This window comes from Lactuca virosa, chromosome 4 (genome assembly GCF_052849685.1).
Source record: "Lactuca virosa cultivar CGN04683 chromosome 4, Lactuca_virosa_CGN04683_v6, whole genome shotgun sequence".
Lineage (NCBI taxonomy): Eukaryota > Viridiplantae > Streptophyta > Magnoliopsida > Asterales > Asteraceae > Lactuca > Lactuca virosa.
This window is the reverse complement of record NC_136429.1, coordinates 513,135,195-513,153,050: the sequence shown is the minus strand read 5'-3', so window position 1 is coordinate 513,153,050 and position 17,856 is coordinate 513,135,195.

The following is a 17,856-nucleotide window of genomic DNA, read 5'->3' as shown; positions in this document are numbered from 1 at the left end:
AATAGTGAAGAACCGTTACCCGCTCCTGAGGATTGACGATTTATTTTACCAACTCCAGGGTGCATCTTGGTTTTCCAAGATTGATCTGCGTTCGGGTTATCATCAGATGAGGGTCATACAAGAGGATACACAGAAGACGACCTTTCGAACTCGTTATGGTCATTATGAGTTCGTGGTGATGCCTTTCGGGCTCACCAATGCTCCAACCGTATTTATGGATCTCATGAATCGTGTATGCAAGCTTATGTTGGATCGGTCTGTGATTGTGTTTATTGATGATATCCTGGTCTACTCCAACACCCATGAGCAACATGAGGAGCATATGAGAGAGGTATTGGAGACGTCAAGGAGGGAGAGGTTGAATGCGAAGTTCTCCAAGTATGAGTTTCAGTTGCGTGAGATGCAGTTTCAAGGGAACCTTGTCAACCAGAACTTATTCTGGTCGACCTGGCCAAGGTTGAGGCGATGATGAGGTGGGAGGTTCTTAGGTCTCCATCTGAGATTTGAAGTTTCCTTTTATTTGCAGGTTACTATCGGAGATTCATTCATGGTTTCTCCAAGATAGCGGTTCCCTTGACCCGGTTGATGAAGAAGACCATCACATTTCATTGGGGGCTTGAGCAACATGCATCTTTTGAGACTATGAGGTAGATATTATTCAAAGCTCTGATTCTGACTCTGCCGGAGGGTGTTGAGTACTTTATGGTATACTGTGATGCATCAATCATGGATTTGGGTGCAATGTTGATGCAATAGGGTCATGTGATTGCTTACACTTTGAGGCAGCTAAAGCCTCATGAGGCGAATTATCCTACGCATGATTTGGAGTTGGGGTTGTGGTTTTCATCCTCAAGATTTGGCGACATTACCTCTATAGGGTTCTTTGTATTATTTACACATACCACAAGAGTCTGAGGTATCTGTTGGATAAGACGAATCTGAACATAAGGCAGTGTAGGTGGTTTGATGTGGTGAAGGATTACGATTGCAAGATCCTTTATCACCTGGGAAAGTTTAACGTGGTGGCCAATGCTCTCAGATGCAAGACGGTTACTTCCCCGATCAGGGATGTGTGTTTGAGGATGACAATGACTACCCCACTCTTGGAGCAAATTCGAGAAGCTTTGGTTTAGGCCATGAAGGAGGAGCATCAGAAAAGTGAGTGCATAGTGGGTCAGGTGGCCTCCTTCGATTATGATATTCAGGGATTATTAACCCTTCATCAGAGGGTGTGGGTTCCATACTGGGGTGGTGGATGTTAAGTATCGATGGAGGAGGAGCACATGTCGAGGTTCTCTATTCATCCCGGAGTGACAAAGATGTATAGGGATCTCTAACTTGACTACTGGTGGCCCTGAATGAAACGGGATGTGGCCTGGTATGTGGAGAGGTGCTTAACTTGCAGGAAAGTCAAATTTGGGCATCAGTGACCCCACGGAAAAATGGAGTCATTGGGTATTCCCGTTTGGAAATGGGAAGAGATTACGATGAATTTGATCACAAAATTTCCTCGAACTGTAACACCGTAAATTTCAAAACAATTTTTCACTTTTTAAAATATAATTTCATTCATAAATATTCCCGAATTCCAATGTATCACATATCAAATCCATAAAAACACATCCCAAGATCATAACGTATAAAACTCCAATAGTGTGTACTGATCATGCCGGCGCCTTCCCGCGATCCTCACTGGTACCTGAAACACATAACACAAAACACTGTAAGCATAAATGCTTAGTGAGTTCCCCAAAATACCACACACAACACATATTAGCCACTCGAGGCTATAACTCTGTTTGACCCTCTGGTCAATGTGTCTCAGTGGGACCCTCCAGTCCCATAACTTTGTGGGCCCTCTGGCCCTAACTCTGTGGACCTTCCGGTCCTAACTCTGTAAAATCTGTACATACATAGCATAAATCACATAGAAATCACATCATGCAAAAGCATACAAAATACTCTGTCACATAACTCTAATTACCACCCTAGGTAAAGTATAGTGAGAAGACTCACCTCGAGTAACTCGGTAAACCTCGAACTCTGAAATACTGCACTAGCCTTCACCTAATCACATAAATAAATTCTCTAATTAATACAACTTCTAAAGGCTAGGCCAACTCCTCTCTATAAGTTCTCTAAGAAGGGTAAAAGACCATTCTGCCCCTCTAATGGCTCATAAGTCCAAACACTGACTAATCCCTAAAAGTCAACAGAAGTCAACAGTCAACATTGACCAGACTCGCCGAGTGCACTAGAGTGACTCGGCGAGTACATGCCTGCCTCCTCGTCCCTGGTCCTCATTTGACTCACTGAGTCAACCCTATACTCCCCGGGTCGTTACAGATCGCGAGTCACGGGGCAACCCGACTCGACTTGTCGAGTCCCTTATGGACTCGGCGAGTTCCTCCCATGGAAACTCTCAAAAGATCTCTTGAGGTCAGATCTGCTTCACCAAACAGTAGATCCATCCTTCTAACATTCAAAAGTCACGTAAAGGTGCAACCTTTACGTGCATGCAACCCATATCAAGCCTCAAATGGAGAAATATCACTAGAAATGGCAACCTAGTCTCCAATTGCTTATTTGCTTGCAAAAAGCTAGAAGGTAGTGACTCTATGGACCTCTCAAGGTCCAGATCTGATATCATCAACAAAAAGGGGACCTCATACTCATTAGATCTTATAAAAAAGGGAGGTAAAAACCCTAAAATCATGAAATCTATCATATCAACACGAAATAGAAGGGATTATACCTCCAGAGACAATATCTCAAGATGATTAGCTCCAATCCAAGCTCCCTTCACGTTCTAGATGGATCCTCTCTTCTTTCTCTAGCAAAAATCACCCCAAAATGAAGATTATAAGCCCTTTCTTGCACTCAAGCCTTCCTCACTCTCTCTAGGGTTTCTCTGGAACAAGGTGGCCTCAAATGACGGCCATAAGGGCCTTTAAATAGGGCACAAGCCCCAAAAATTAGGCCTTCAATAAACAGCGCTGACTCGCCGAGTCCACGCATGGACTCGCCGAGTCCCTTCATTAAATCCAGGCTGGCAGAAGTGCGATTCCACTCGGCGAGTCTGAGCGCCTACTCGCCGAGTCCCTTTCTAAAATTCAACAAAATACTTAAAATAAGATACCTGGGTATCCGGATGTTACAATTCTCCCCCACTAGAATCAGACTTCGCCCTCGAAGTCCTGCTCGGCAAACAACTCTGGATGCTGCTCCCGCATCTCCGACTCCAGCTCCCAGGTCAGCTCGGACCCCTTCCGATGTTGCTACTGGACCTGCACCAGTGACACCTCCTTGTTCCTCAGAACCTTGATCTTCCGATCCCGAATCACGATTAGCCTCTCCGTATAATTCAGGCTCGCATCCACCTGAATATCCTCCAGAGGCACCACTGCCGACTCGTCGGCTATACACTTCCTCAACTGAGACACATGGAAGGTATCATGAATCTGGCTCAACTCCGCAGGTAGTTCCAACCGATATGCTACCCTGCCCACCCTCGCGGTCATCCTGAACGGACCGATGTACCGGGGCCCCAGCTTGCCCCTCTTCCTGAATCGGATCACTCCTTTCCAAGGAGATACCTTCACGAGTACGAAGTCTCCCACCTGGAACTCAAGATCGGATCGTCATCTATCCGCGTAACTCTTCTGATGACTCTGGGCCGTCAATAACCTCTGTCTAACCTGTTGTATCTGCTCTGTCGTCCGAAGCACTATCTCAGTGCTACCCATCACACGCTGCCCTACCTCTCCCCAACAAATGGAAGTCCGACACCTCCTCCCATACAACAACTCGAAGGGAGGCATACCAATACTCGAATGGTGGCTGTTGTTGTAGGAAAACTCAGCCAACGGCAGATACGTGTCCCAACTTCCTCCGAAGTCTAACACACATGCTCGAAGCATGTCCTCGAGCGTTTAAATCGTCCGCTCACTCTGTCCGTCCGTCAGGGGGTGGTAGGCGGTACTGAAATGCAATCTCGTACCCAACTCCTCGTGGAACTTCTTCCAGAACCTGGAAGTGAAACGTACATCTCGATCTGACACAATCGAGATCGGTACTCCATGACGCGATACCACCTCCCGCACATACGACTCTGCCAACCTCTCAGCAGAAGAGCTCTCACTGATGGCAAGAAAATGCACGCTCTTCCTCAGTCGATCGACGATCACCCAAATTGCATCGACACCCCTCGCGGTCCTCGGCAATTTGGTGATGAAATCCATGGAAATATGTTCCCACTTACACTGGGGAATATCAAGCGGCTGCAACTTGCCATGCGGACGCTGGTGCTCGGCCTTAACCTTGCGACAGGTCAAGCACCTCTCCACAAACAACGCGACATCCCTCTTTATACAGGGCCACCAATAATCTTTCTTCAGGTCCAAATACATCTTAGTGGCCCCGGGATGGATCGAGAACCTTGATCTGTGCGCGTCCTCCATCAAAGTGATGCGCGTCCTGCCGGTATACGGCACCCAAACCCGACCCTGAAAGGTCATAAGACCACGTCTATCGGTAACGAACTCAGGTGCCTGCCCAATCACCCGCTCCCTCTTGCGGTTCTCCAGTCTCACGGCCTCTGCCTGGGCCTCCCGAATGGTGTCCAGCACCGGAGTCATCACTGTCAATCTCAAGCAAACATCTCGTATCGGGGCACTCTCCGCCCTACGGCTCAGGGCATCAGCTACAACGTTAGCTTTGCCCAGGTGGTACAGGATCTCACAATCGTAATCCTTTACCACGTCCAACCATCTCCTCTGGCGCATATTCAGGTTGGGCTGATCCATCAAATACTTCAAGCTCTTGCGGTCCGTGTATATGGTACACCGAACCCCATACAGATAGTGACGCCAGATCTTGAGAGCGAACACCACAGCCCCCAACTCCAGGTCATGACTGGGATACTTCGTCTCATGAGGCTTCAGCTGCCTCGATGCGTATGCTATCACATGCCCCCTCTGCATAAGCATTGCGCCCAACCCTGATATCGATGCATCACAATATACCACAAAATCCTCCATTCCCTCTGGAAGGGATAACACCGGGGCTTCGCACAACCTCTGGCGAAGAGTCTCAAACGAGGCCTGCTGCTCAGGACCCCACGAAAAAGTAACGCCCTTCCGGGTCAACCTGGTGAGGGGCACGTCAATCTTGGAGAAATCTTTATTAAATCTCCTATAATAGCCGGCCAACCCCAGAAAACTCCTGATCTCGGTGGGGGTCCTCGGCACCTCCCAGCTCATTACCGCCTCAATCTTGGCCGGATCGACCAATATCCCATTCTGATTAACGAGATGTCCCAGGAACTGGACCTCTCGCAACCAGAAATCACACTTGGAGAATTTGGCGTAAAGCCTCTCTGATCTCAGAACTCCGAGGATCTCCCTCAAATGCTCCTCATGCTGCTCTCTGGATCTCGAATACACCAATATGTCATCGATGAACACGATCACCGATCGATCCAACATCGGTCTACACACCCTGTTCATGAGATCCATGAATGCTGCTGGTGCATTGGTGAGCCCGAAGGGCATCACCACGAACTCGTAATGCCCATAACGAGTCCTGAACGCCGTCTTCTGGATATCCTCATCTCGCACTCTCATCTGATGATATCCAGACCTCAGATCAATCTTGGAGAACCAAGACGCTCCCTGCAACTGATCGAACAGATCATCGATCCTCGGCAATGGGTAACAGTTCTTGACCGTTAACTTGTTCAACTCCCGGTAGTCAATGCACATCAGGTGTGAACCATCCTTTTTCTTGACAAAAAGGATCGGCGCTCCCCACGGCGAGCTACTCGGCCGTATAAACCCCTTTCCCAGCAGCTCCTGAAGCTGCGAGGATAACTCCTGCATCTCTGGAGGTGCAAGGCGATAGGGCGCCTTGGCAATAGGCGCTGCCCCCGGAACCAAATCGATACGGAACTCAACCTGCCTCTCGGGAGGCACACCCGGCAACTCCTCGGGGAAAACATCCGGGAACTCACGCACTATCGGGACCTCATCGACCGACCTCGGTCTCTCTGCACCTACTCTCGTATCCACCACATAAGCCACAAACCCACTACAGCCCTGCTGTAGACTCTGCCTCGCTCTTACGGCTGAACAAAATGCCGACCCTGAACGGGTACCCTCGCCATAAACTGTAAGAACTCCTCCACTAGGGTCTCGTATGGTCACCAGCTGTCGCTCGCAGTCGATAACCGCTCCAAATCTGCTCAACCAGTCCATGCCCACGATGACACAGACATCTCCCATAGCAATCGGGACCAAATCAATCGGAAACTCAACGCCGAAGATCTCGAGTACACATCCTCGAATCACATCAGTGGCATACACTGCTCTCTCATCAGCTATGGAAACTCGCAAAGGTCGACTCAACGCCTCTCGACGAGTACTGATGTGCTGACTAAAGGCTAACGACACAAAAGACCGACTCGCACCCGAGTCAAATAACACCAAAGCAGGTACAGAACACACAAGAAATGTACCTACGCATAACACAATATAAGCATAACACCACAATCCAAAAATAAGCAGATGAAAGAATACATAGCAGCCACGATATCAGGCGCTGCGCGGACCTCCTCCGCTGTCAACTGGAAGGCTCTCCCGCGAGCCTTTGGCGCCTCGGCCTTCACTGGCCGACTCTCCGTAGTTCGCACGGCAGCAGGGACAGATCCCTGAGAAGCTCCCTGAGCTGACCCTCGCAACTGCGGACACTCTGCCTTCCGGTGTCCGGTCTGGTTGCAGTGAAAACAAACTGCAAACCCCTTGGGGAAATCCTTGGCCATGTGCCCCTCCTTGCCACACTTGTAGCAAGACCCTGCTCTACAAACTCCCTCGTGACCCTTGCCGCACTTGCCACAAGTGCGGCCCTTCTGGTTCCCTGATCTCGAATCGGCAGGCTTGGCCCGCTTGGCTGCCGGCTGGGACTGTGCCGGTCGCCGATCTCTCCCCTGAGACTCCGCCTCCTCTCTAGCCTGAGTCTCTAGCTCTATCTCCCTCTTCCGGGCATTTGCCTGAAGCTCAGCAAATGTCCGGTATGACGAGTTCGCCACGAACTCTCGTATGTCCCTTCTCAGAATACTCAGATACCGACTCATACGTGCCTGCTCGGTAGACACGTGCTCAGGGCAAAACATCGCCCTCTCATGGAACATCCTGGTGATCACACTAACAGACTCAGTACCCTGCTTGAGGGTCAGAAACTCTTGGGCCAAACGTTCCCTCTCCACCGGGGGAACGTACTCATCACGAAACATAGCGGTGAACCTCTCCCAGGTCACTGCGGCAGACTCTGCAGGTGTGTAGTGCGTTGTCACAAACTTCCACCAGTCCTTCGCTCCCAAGCGAAGCTGGTTCAGCGCGAACCGAACTCTCAGATGCTCCGGACAAGAACACGTATAAAAGCATCCCTCAATATCAGAAACCCATCTCATCGCAGCAATCGGATCTTGCGTCCCATCAAACTCTGGTGGCTTCGTGTTGCTGAACTCTCGGTACAGCAACGAGTCACCCCCCTGCGGCCTGGCAGCAGCGACGGCTGCGGTGGCCGCAGCAACAGCAGCCTCAGTGAGAGCAGCGTACCGCTCATCAAAAGTTTCGATCAACGTGGTCTTGATAGACCCGAACATCTCTTGTATCTCAGCTCGGATGGCTGCGGCCACCTCCTCGTGAATCAGCCTACAGATCTCCTCATCACCGGTACCACTGGTGCCACTGCCCCCTGGGTGATGGCACGTCCCAACCATGATGTCTCTAAAATACAACACAAAAGGAATCAGAGACTCGCTCGAGTATATTCGCACTCGATACTCGACCCTACTTGCTCTCTTAGTACCCAAAGGATTCTTAGAGTGCGCACTGCTCCGGTGTCTTCAGTAGTACGGGCCCTATACTACCGTCCACACCGCATCAGTATTCACCCTAAGTCCTCCTCCTTGGATCCCAGGTCACCAGTACTCCATATCTCACTAAACTTAGGTTACTCTCTAGTAAACCACTCATAAGTTCCTCGCTGCTACCTACTTACTCTCGAAGCATCTCATAGTAGCAGTAACTCCTAGGCTAAGACATCACAGATCAGGCCACTCTAGTCCTAATAGTAATACCTAGCCTACTCTAGCATGCATATCATATCATAACACATCTTATAACACATAATGTAAGGGTATTTTGGGAAATCACCGTTTAGGCGCTAGCTGATCGTACACACTGCTCTGCTCTGGTCCTTTCAAAATCTTTTTACTCTTTTAGAAAATTTGTTTATTTTATGAAAACTTTCTAAATTCCTCAGTTTGAGTTCAGATTCATCCGAAGATGCACCCGAATCCCTCAAACCAAGGCTCTGATACCAACTTGTAACACCGTAAATTTCAAAACAATTTTTCACTTTTTAAAATATAATTTCATTCATAAATATTCTCAAATTCCAATGTATCACATATCAAATCCATAAAAACACATCCCAAGATCATAACGTATAAAACTCCAATAGTGTGTACTGATCATGCCGGCGCCTTCCCGCGATCCTCACTAGTATCTGAAACACATAACACAAAACATTATAAGCATAAATGCTTAGTGAGTTCCCCAAAATACCACACACAACACATATTAGCCACTCGAGGCTATAACTCTGTTTGACCCTCTGGTCAATGTGTCTCAGTGGGACCCTCCAGTCCCATAACTCTGTGGGCCCTCTGGCCCTAACTCTGTGGACCTTCCGGTCCTAACTCTGTAAACTCTATACATACATAGCATAAATCACATAGAAATCACATCATGCAAAAGCATACAAAATACTCTGTCACATAACTCTAATTACCACCCTAGGTAAAGTATAGTGAGAAGACTCACCTCGAGTAACTCGGTAAACCTCGAACTCTGAAATACTGCACTAGCCTTCACCTAATCACATAAATAAATTCTCTAATTAATACAACTTCTAAAGGCTAGGCCAACTCCTCTCTATAAGTTCTCTAAGAAGGGTAAAAGACCATTCTGCCCCTCTAATGGCTCATAAGTTCAAACACTGACTAATCCCTAAAAGTCAACAGAAGTCAACAGTCAACATTGACCAGACTCGCCGAGTGCACTAGAGTGACTCGGCGAGTACATGCCTGCCTCCTCGTCCCTGGTCCTCATTTGACTCACTGAGTCAACCCTATACTCCCCGGGTCGTTACAGATCGCGAGTCACGGGGCAACCCGACTCGACTCGTCGAGTCCCTTATGGACTCGGCGAGTTCCTCCCATGGAAACTCTCAAAAGATCTCTTGAGGTCAAATCTGCTTCACCAAACAGTAGATCCATCCTTCTAACATTCAAAAGTCACGTAAAGGTGCAACCTTTACGTGCATGCAACCCATATCAAGCCTCAAATGGAGAAATATCACTAGAAATGGCAACCTAGTCTCCAAGTGCTTATTTGCTTGCAAAAAGCTAGAAGGTAGTGACTCTATGGACCTCTCAAGGTCCAGATCTGATATCATCAACAAAAAGGGGACCTCATACTCACTAGATCTTATAAAAAAAGGGAGGTAAAACCCCTAAAATCATGAAATCTATCATATCAGCACGAAATAGAAGGGATTATACCTCCAGAGACAATATCTCAAGATGATTAGCTCCAATCCAAGCTCCCTTCACGTTCTAGATAGATCCTCTCTTCTTTCTCTAGCAAAAATCACCCCAAAATGAAGATTATAAGCCCTTTCTTGCACTCAAGCCTTCCTCACTCTCTCTAGGGTTTCTCTAGAACAAGGTGGCCTCAAATGACGACCATAAGGGCCTTTAAATAGGGCACAAGCCTCGAAAATTAGGGCTTCAATAAACAGTGCGGACTCGCCGAGTCCACGCATGGACTCGCCGAGTCCCTTCATTAAATCCAGGCTGGCAGAAGCGCGATTCCACTCGACGAGTCTGAGCGCCTACTAACAAAATACTTAAAATAAGATACCTGGGTATCCGGATGTTACACGAACGGTGCGTGAAGTGAATTCAATACGGGTCATCATGGATTGATAGACCAATAGCGCACATTTCATTCCGATTCTGGAGAGTTTTTGGCGGAGAAGTTGGCCGATGTATACATTCGAGAGTTGGTGGTACCACATGGGGTGCCAGTTTCTATGGTCTCTGGTAGAGATGTTTGGTTTACTTCCATGTTCTGGAATAGATTCTATGAGGAGTTGGGCATTCGTATGCATTTCAGAAAGACTTTTCACCCACAGACTGATGGTCAGTGTGAGCGGATTATCCAGACTTTGGAAGATATATTGTGGGCATGTGTTCAAGATTTTGGCGGTAGTTGGGATATCTATCTTCCTTTGGTGGAATTTTCATATAACAATAGTTATCACGCCAATATTGATCGACCTCCTTTTGAGATGTTCTACGGGACAAAGTGTAGGACCCCAATATGTTGGGGACAGGTCAATCAGAGGGTCATGGGGAGTACCGAGGTGGTACTCAAGACGACAAAATATATTCAGCAGGTCCGCGGTAGACTTCAAACAACATAGGGTCAATAGAAGAGCTACGCAGACAGACGTCGGTCAGACTTTAAATTTCAGGTTTGAGATATGGTACTCCTGAAGGTGTCACCTTGGAAATGTGGCATCCATTTTAGGAAGCGTGGTAAACTGGGCCCCATGTATATTAGTCCTATCAGGGTTTTAGCCTGGGTAGTCAAGGTTTCCTATTATTTGGATCTTCCTGAGGAACTCGGTCAGTTTCATAGCATTTTTCACGTCTCTCGGCTACGAAAGTTTTTGATTGATGATTCCGCAGTGGTTCCATTGGAGGACATTCAGATGGATGGTCACTTGAATTATATAGAGAGACCAATGTCGATCCTTGAAAAGAGGAGGAATACTCTTCAGAACAAGGTGGTGGATTTGGTGAAGGTGCAGTAGCAGCACCGAAAGGGTTCTGAATGGACATGGGAGCCTGATGACGAGATGAGGAGCATTACCCAGAGTTATTTGCGGTAGCAGACTTGAAGGACGAAGTCTAATTAAAGTGGGGAAGAAGTGTAACACATGGTTCCAAGGTATTTCACATTTTTGACCGTTGATATTTAATTAACTTGCAAATTTGGTCCTAAGGGGTGTAAAGTGAAACTTTAAGGGGGAGGTGAGTACGTAGGGTGTACTTCTAGTACGCTGGAGTACAACGTCCAAGGAAAAACCCTAATTTTTAGGGTTTGGACCCTATTTAAGCATCATTATGACCCATGATCCCCTCCTTTCTCAGCCTCTATTACCCTTTGAGCCTTACTTCGAAACCCTAACCCATCTAGAGAACATTTGACCTCTTTGTGTGTGTTTTAGTATGTGTTGGTGAACCTTGAGATCGAAGAAGCTTGAAGAAAGAGCTTTGATCAAAGGAGAGCTTGTAGATCCAGATTCCACTCATCATTTCCAACTTCATTGAGGTATAAAGCTTGGAACTTGTTGATTGTATGCTTAGATCTAGTTACTATGGAGTTTTGTTCACTTTTTAGCCCCATGAATGAGATCTAGTGGGATTCTTCCACTCCAGAAGTTAGAAGTTGCTTCTCTTGATGTTTTTGAGGTCCCTAGTCCATAAAGTTAGCATCTTGATGGTTGAGGATCAACCATGCATGTGTATATGTCCATTTGGTGAAAGTAGGATGCCAAATCTAGGTTTTGAATTCATTTGAGCCATGAAAAGGCTCTAAGTTAGTAACTTTATGGATTAAGACGTTCCCCAAGGCTTGAATTTGAAGTTTGGACGTCTGGCTGTAAGCATTAAGTGCTTAACGGAAAAAGTGCTTAATCTTACGTACACTGGGTGTATGCATTCGAGTCCCCGATAAAGGAAGCCACCCAGTACGTCATACGTACTTCTGGTATGTGTAGCGTACTAGGCGTGGTCATGGGATTTTGTGGCTTGGGCCATATTTGGACTATTAGGGTTTTGGGTTTGTTGGGCCACTAGTCTGACTTTGGGCCATTGTTAGGCTTTGGGAATTCTTGGACGTGGGCCCATATTGGGCTTTGGGTGCCCTTTAGGAATTAGGCCATTATTAGGCTTTTAGTGCCATTCAGTTTGGGCCTCGGTTGTTGGGTCAACTGAGGAAATGGTAAAATCATCTTTTACCCTGGGTGTTAGACAAATGAATTAGATTCCCGGTTATTGTTTATGGCCTAATTATTAATTGGGGTTTTATTTGATTGGTTAGCGCTGGGATTTTCCGGTTCAGCAGCTCAATCTGACAGCAGACTGAGGTGAGTTTGCTCACTGTATTGTAGGACACTAGGATATGTTATGTTCTTGTAGTCTTTGGGACTTTTGTTGTATGCCTTTGTGTCTGTTTGCTATCTATATGTGGGGAGAAATAGACCCGAGGGTGTAATACACTGGGTATAGCCTTGTGTTGACATATGAGTTGAAATAGACTTGGGGTGAAATAGACCTGGTACGGATTGGGGGCGGTGCATGATTTGAAATAGATCCGGGGGTGAAATAGACCCGACACAGCCTTGAACTGACCTATATGTATGGTCTGCAGTATTTTGGGGAACTCACTAAAATTTGTGCTTACGGCTTTCAGTTTATATTTCAGGTACTTCCATATCGAAAGGGAAGAGCTCTGGATGATCGCATCGCAAGGACCATGATTTTTCGCTTATTGACTTTGATGAACTTTTGGGATGTTATTTGGTTTACTCTAAATATTTTATGGTTTGACAAACGTCTTTGGTCGATGGTTTATTTACTATAAAAAACAAAAACTTTTGGTTCTGATTTTTGGGATGTTACAGATGATAGATGCGAATATCCTAACAAAATTATAGTATCCCATCTTGTTAAATACAAATAGTCAGAATGGTTAGAAATCCAGGTATTTTTAAAAAATCATAAGGGTGTTTATGCATAGGAATTAAAGCTTGCCATTATCTTAATGATCAACAAAATTAGGAATCTCAGTTTGGTTCTTCTCCCTGATGTATCCTCTATGCATGTTGCTCTATTCTTTGCCAGATCTAGAAGAAAGTCCAAGCACTCAAGATTCGTACGTCCCTACGAGACTGTATACATCAACAATACTCTTCCATCAGATATTGTTTGCGTTCAACATCTTTTCATCAGAGAACCTGTACATGAGTTATTCTATGTTGATGATCTTGATCATATATGCTTTCATTGTTATAAGAATTGAAAGTCTTGACACAATTTGTGGAGAGGGATTTCATTGATACTTTATACACTCAAGTTATAGATAAGATAAGTACAATTTGAAATAAACAATAATCTATACATATCTCTAAGATAGTTAGGTAATATCTTTTATATCGTTAATACCCCCCTCAAGCGAACTGGTGGTAGACCAACATAGAGCTTGGAACGAAATTGCTCAAACAAAGGCTTTGGAAGACTTTTGGTAAATATATCAGCTAACTAAAAATGTGTAGGAACATAGCGAGTGTATAGTTTGCCCAAAGTCACTATTTCTCGAACAAAATGATAATCAATATCAATATGCTTAGCTCGTTTATGTGAGACTGGATTTTGACTGAGGAAGATAGCCCTGCTATTGTCACAAAGAAGTGTAGGGCGATCAGGAGGTAACACATGAAGTTCTCGAAGCAAATGAGTGACCCAAACAATCTCAGCTGTAGCATTTGCCATAGCTCGATATTCTGACTCAGAGCTAGATCGTGACACCGTGGGTTGTTTCTTGGCACTCCATGAAACAAGGTTACCTCCAAGAAAAATTGAATATCCATGTGTAGATCGTCTAGTTTCAATACAACGGGCCCAATCGGCATCAGAGTAACCTAGAATGGAGGGAGTTGAAGAATGCCAAAAAATCAACCCATGAGAGATAGTACCCTTAACATATCGTAAAATTCTTTTGACGGCCTGAAAATGATCAAGAGCAGGAGCGTGCAAAAACTGACTAACTTGGTTCACCGCATAAGATAAATCTGGCCGAGTAATGGTGAGATACTGCAAAGCACCAACTAGCGAACAATAAGTAGTTGGATCATTAAAAGGAGCACCCGAACTTGTTAAGTAGTCGCATGTAGAAAGAGGCGTGTCAACTGATTTTACGTTGAGTAAGTCGGCTCGAGTGAGAACTTCATGTGCATATTTGGCCTGACTAAGAAATAAACCATCGTTGTTGTAGGTGACTTCAAGACCTAAAAAATGGCTCAAAGGTCCAAGATCCTTAATAGCAAATTCTCAATGTAGACGAGTAATGCAAGATTGAATAAGAGTTGGTTGATTTCCTGTCAAGATGAGATCATCAACATAAACAAGCAAGTAGAGAACGGATGGTCCCTTTTTATAAACAAAAGAGATGTATCAGCACAACTACAAATAAAGCCAAGAGTGACTAAAAATGTGCTAAGTCGTTGAAACCAAGCACACGGAACCTGCTTGAGGCCATAAAGAGCTTTTTGTAACCTGCATACATGATTAGGAAATGTGGATCAAGAAAACCAGGAGGCTGCTCCATAAATACTGTTTCTGTGAGATGACCATTTAAAAAGGCATTTTTAACATCTAATTGATGTAGTGACCATTTGTTCAAAATGGCCAGGGAAAGCACAATACAAACAGTAGATGTTGTAACTACCAGACTAAAGGTAAGAGAGTAATTAAGATCGGGAACTTGAGTGAACATTTGTACAACCAATTAGGCCTTGTAACGATCAAGAGAACCATCTGCAAGATATTTAGTGTGAAAAACCCACTTAGAACCAACAATATTTGACCCCAATGGGTCATGGGACCAAGACCCATGTGTTGTTCGAGCTCAATGCCTCCATTTCTTCTCGCATAGCAGAAAACCAATTTGGATCTTTGATGGCAGTTTTGAAATCACGAGGTTCCTTGTTTGCAAATAAAGCAATGTGTAGAGGCTTGTGTTGAAGTGTTGCAATATCAGAAACATGTATGGACCTAAAAATCCCATTTTTAGAGCGAGTAACCATCAGTTAGGTAGAGACTGTCGGAGGCGAACCATGTATGACAGGGGTTGGAGCAGCGGAAACCGAGCTGATAGAGACGGTTGGACCAGACTCAGCAGCTGGTTGATCAAGCACATCAACAGGTGGCGGTAGGTCGTTACACAGCGGACTATGAGAACTGGCCGAAAGGCTGCTAGATGGGCCAAAGTGAGATGAAGCAACTTGTTGTGTGTTGATAAGCCGAGAAGAATTGTGAGGAACAAAAGATGATGCAACTCTCAAAGGACCATCTGTATAACTCGAAAAAATAAGGATGCAAGATCAACCTTCTTAACATGGCCGGAAAAAAGGAAGCTTGTCTCATCAAACTGCGCATGTCTAGTTGTGTAAGTACGGGAAGTAACCGGATCAAGGCAACGATATTCCTTGTACTGAGAGTCATATCCAAGAAAAATACATGCAACACTTCTTGGAGAAAGCTTGTGACCAGCATAGTCTCGTAAATATGGGTATACCCGACATCCAAAAACCCGAAACATATCATAAGTGGGTGCATAACCAAAAAGGAGCTCAAAAGAAGTTTTCTTGTGGAGTACCTTGGTGGGTAATCGATTTATAATTTATGTGGCAGATTGAAGTGCATCAACCCGAAAGGAAGCAGGTGTATGAGCATTAAACAACATGGAAAGTCTGGTTTCAATGACATGGCGATGTTTGCGTTCAACACGTCTATTTTGCTGTGGAGTATAGGTACATGAAACACGATGATGGGTACCATTGGCAACAAAAAGATTTCGGACCCGATGATTTAAAAATTTCGTGCCAGCATCACATTGAAAGACTTTGAGTTTTGTTGAAAATTGTGTTTGAACAAATCTTAGAAAGGCTTTAATAATATCAAAAACATCATATTTCAATTTGAGCAGATAGAACCAAGTAAAACGAGAATAGTCATCAACAAAGAGTATGTAATAAAGATATCCATTTGTAGATGCAATAGGAGCAGGTCCCTATAAATCATAATGAACAATATCAAGAACATGTAAAGAGCGTTTAGGATTAACTTCAAATGGTAAATGTTTACTCTTAGAGAGTTGAGAGGATGGACAAATACTTGGTTTTGGTAATAAAGAAGTAACAAATAAATGACCTAATCTAGATAAAGAAGTAATGACATTAAAGGCAACATAACCCAAACGTTTGTGCCAAATTTCAAAAGAAGCTTGGAGGCGAGACTTTGACAACTTGGAAAAAATGCCTTTTGACCTTGTTCAAGAATGTAAAGACCTTGATCAACCCTTGCTCGAGCAAGAATGTCCTTGGTTAGGCGATGCTGAAGAAAAAAAATGATTTTTAAATTAAGATGTCAATAGGAAGGTCATTTGTGAGTTTACTAATTGAAATCAATTTTTTTGTGAGATGTGGAACTACAAGGACATCTAGTAATGGAATATTTAGATGAAGAGTAGAGTGTCCAATATGAGTGATAGGCAAAGTGTTACCATTACCAAAGGCGACGTGATCAGCCCCAATGTAGGGTTTTGCTCCTTGAAGAGATGAGGTAGAAGATGTCATATGAGAAGTGGCACCTAAATCAACATACCAATCTAGAGAAGAGTCAGCGTAGGAAGACTGAAAAGCTGATGCAATATTAGCATCATGAGTGAGAGGATGTGTAGCAAACGTTTGGAGATCTGGACACTTATTTTCATAGTCGCCATCTTTCCTGCAAAGTTGGCAATGAGGAGATCGACGACCTATGCCCTAACCTCCATTGAAACCTCCTCGGTTTCTGCCTCCATTGGAGTTGCCACGACCTCGTCCATTTGAAGAACCTCCATGAGTTTGAGTGGATATGAACGAAGCCTGTGGGATCGATGTGTGGTTTAGAGTTTGGATAAATAACTCATGTCCTTCAGCTTGGGATATTAGGTATTTAAAAGAGGGTCGAGGTTTAATGCACGTTGGGAGATAGAGAAGTGCTCAATTGGGTTTCCAAGGCTACATAAGAACCAATGACTTTTGTCATAATCATCAACATGATATACAATAGCAACTAATTGGTCACAAATAGCTTTGAATTTAAGTCCATACTTAGCAACAAAAGAAGTACCTTTCTTGAGTTGACGTAGAGAATCGCGTAGAGTTTTCATACGCCTTATGAAGTCGTGACTGTATGTGTTTTCAAGAGCTGTCCATACATCACGAGCCGTTTTTAATCCCAGAACCTCCGCCATGGCCTCTTCGGTGAGAGAGGACTGAAGGAGAAGCAAAACTTTGTGATCATCCTCTTTCCAGCGAACGAATTCATGATTTGCAGCAGACAGAGTAGTGGAAGTAGTAGTATCTGTGGTGGTAATGGTGTCCGCTGGTTGTGAAGTAGTTCCGTCAACATGACCGAAAAGCTTCTGAAAGGATAGGAGAGGCTCAATTTGATGTCTCCATAATAGGTAATTGGAGGAGGAAAGTTTAATGGTAAGAAGGTGAAATAGGGTAGATAGAGGAGGGAAGATTCTGTATCACCGCCGGCCATAGAGATCAAGGAAGGAAGATGATGGCGGCAGAGGTTAAAAGAACGGGAAAGGGGATCGATTTAGATGACTGATACCATATAAGAATTGGAACTCTCAACACAATTTGTGGAGAGAGATTTCATTGATACTTTATACACTCAAGTTACAGATAAGATAAGTACAATTTGAAATAAAAAATAATCTATACATATCTTTAAGATAGTTAGGTAATATCTTTTATATCGTTAATGATTTTTCACCTTATCTTCAAATGGCTCTGACTGAACATCCCTTTCATCTAAGCGTGGAGTGCAAAGAAAAACCTCAAGCTGATTGTTATCATTGGATTATCTCTTTTGAGTTGTTC